Genomic DNA, 2,500 nt, shown 5'->3' with positions numbered 1-2,500 from the left:
TACCGACACTTCCTCGCCCGGAAAAACCTCCAAGAGCCTCGCCTCCGCCCACCGGGCAGGCGCGTCAATCACGCCGACCTTTACCATGACGTAACTGGAGGCAGCGAAAAACAGCGACCCCTACGAAAGCTCCGACCAAGTGGCGTGGACGGCAGGTCTACCCCTGCGCCCCTCGAACGCGACCAAGTCCCGCCGGAGCCCGGTAGACCTGACCCTCCTTTTCACCGGGCGCTCCGGCGGCCGCCACGGTCCCCGGAGCCGGGTAGACGTGGCAGCCGCCACCACGGAGCCGGGTAGACGTGGCAGCCGCCGCCGACCCCCCCCACGGAGCCGGGTAGACGTGGCAGCCGCCGCCGACCCCCCCCACGGAGCCGGGTAGACGTGGCAGCCGCCGCCGACCCCCCCCACGGAGCCGGGTAGACGTGGCAGCCGCCGCCGACCCCCCCCCCACGGAGCCGGGTAGACGTGGCAGCCGCCGCCGACCCCCCCCACGGAGCCGGGTAGACGTGGCAGCCGCCGCCGACCCCCCCCCCATGGAGCCGGGCAGACGTGGCAGCCGCCGCCGACCCCCCCCCACGGAGCCGGGTAGACGTGGCAGCCGCCGCCGACCCCCCCCCCATGGAGCCGGGCAGACGTGGCAGCCGCCGCCGACCCCCCCCCCCCCCCCCCCCCACGGAGCCGGGCAGACGTGGCGGCTGCTCCCCCGGAGCCGGGCAGACCCGACCGTCCTTTTCACGGGACGCTCCGGCAGCGACACGCCGCGGTCGCCGCACACCGCCAGCGGCCGCCACGCTGCCCGGAGCCATGTAGACGTGGCAGCCGCCTGTTCCGGCGCCGGGTGGGCCTGGCAGCCAGCCCCGGAGCCGGCTAGACGCGGGTGGCTGCCCCGCTCCTCGCGTAGCCAGGTAGACGTGCCGCATGCTCAGTGCTCCGCAGGCAGGGGTACCCGCGTGGCCGGCTCCTCGCGGCCGTGGGGTGTTGGGTCTGGGCGGGGGTGGGGTGGTCGGTGGGGGCGAGGGGGTGGGGTGCGCGGACCGGCGGGGGTAATTTCTGATCACCTTCTTTCCCTTTTCGCCTCTTCTTCCCCCACGAGTCTTACGCGACTCTGCGACGCGGGCCACCCTGGTCGCGCGGCGGTGGGGGCCGGGGGGGGAAGGCGGCTCGGGGTCTTTTTTCTTTTTTTTTTTTCACCCCGTTTCCGGGATTTAAGCGCTTCTTATAAAGGGAGCTAGTTCAGGCGTGCCGTTTCACTCGAGAGGTTTTTACCTTTATCGGCTTCGGCAGGAAAAAAGTCGACAAAAGAGGACTGAAAATTACTGAAACGTTCCTTTTCTTTAAGTGCGCACGCTCACACCCCCCACACCCCCCCCCACTCCCCCCTCCTCACCCCCCCCGCCCACTGCGAGACGGTGGCTGCCGTGCGCTCACGGGCTTCACGGTCCCGGCCAGCCCCTCCGCTCGCTCCGTTCCTCTCCCTCCCCCCAACCCTTACCCCCCACCCCCAGCACACCGTCGGGCTGGCGGGGGACCGGTTAGAGGCAGCAGCTTGTGTTCACGAGCCACCCGGCTCACCGGCGCAAGTTTGCCGCCCGCCGGGAGACTTCGGGACCGGTCGGCCCTAGCCAGCTTCGGGTCCCGGCGCCACCGGGTGCTCGCCGACTTTCGGTTTTGGTTTATTTCGGGTTTGTTCGTTTGGTGCTTTGTTCTTTTTCTCTCTCCCCTTCCCCCTTCCCCCTTCCCCCTTCCCCCTTTCCCCCCCCCCCCGCCCCGTTTCACTGTCGTTTGTAATTTTTAAAAATAAATCGATTAAAATACGTGTCTGCGATCCTGCAGACTTTGTGTGTGTCTCCTTCCCACCCCCGCTCCCCCCCCCCCCCCCGACACACGCTCCGATGCACGCGCGTCAATCATGCCGACGCGACGGAGAGACAGAGTGGCACCCACAGGCACCCGCGCTGCATTTCGGAACCGGCGGACCGGTGGGTGCGGCCCCCGCCGACCGCAGAAGCCCTGGCGCCGCGGAGCAGCGGGGGGGGGGGGGGGGGGGGGGTGGAGGGACGCAGCCGCCCGCCCTGCGCAGGCGCGCACGCCTCGCTGCTCGGCAACCGGGCCCCCGCCCTCGGGGAAAGGGCGGCAGTTCCCGCCTCGCTAGGCTGACGGTCCGGCGCTCAGTCGCGGCGAGAGCCGCAGCGGGAAAGGGAGGCCGGCGCAGAGGCGCAGAGAGCGGTCAGCGAGCAGGCGGGGAACCCGGCGCAGAGGTAGGCTGGGGAGAGCGAAAGGGTGTCGCTTTTTTGGAGGAGATTTCCATCGGGGTCGCTCGGCGCTTTTTAGATTTTATTTTATGGGTATGTTTTTTTTTCCCCCCCCGCCTCCCTCCCTCCCTCCCTCCCTCCCTCCCTCCCTCCCCCCCCCCCCCCCCCCGTTTCGCGTCCCTCAGGTTTTCCGCCCCCGGCAGGGGCGGGCAGACGCGCGGCAGGCAGGGCGGGCGAGCAACCGGCTG

The 2,500-nt window shown here is 69.9% G+C and overlaps 1 long non-coding RNA gene across 1 annotated transcript in view; it reads left to right on the top strand.

Moving 5' to 3' along the window:
• Positions 1-2,073: 2,073 nt before the first annotated feature.
• The window catches only part of LOC135317548 (uncharacterized), a 1,520-nt gene continuing 1,093 nt past the window's right edge, over positions 2,074-2,500 (top strand). Inside the window, exons 1-2 of the long non-coding RNA XR_010376370.1 lie at positions 2,074-2,258; positions 2,456-2,500. The exon at positions 2,456-2,500 is cut by the window's right edge and continues 88 nt beyond it. This is a non-coding gene — a long non-coding RNA (uncharacterized LOC135317548). The remainder of the gene's footprint in view (positions 2,259-2,455) is intronic.

This window comes from Phalacrocorax carbo, chromosome 26 (assembly GCF_963921805.1).
Source record: "Phalacrocorax carbo chromosome 26, bPhaCar2.1, whole genome shotgun sequence".
Classification (NCBI taxonomy): domain Eukaryota; kingdom Metazoa; phylum Chordata; class Aves; order Suliformes; family Phalacrocoracidae; genus Phalacrocorax; species Phalacrocorax carbo.
This window is presented reverse-complemented; position numbering and strand designations above follow the sequence as displayed.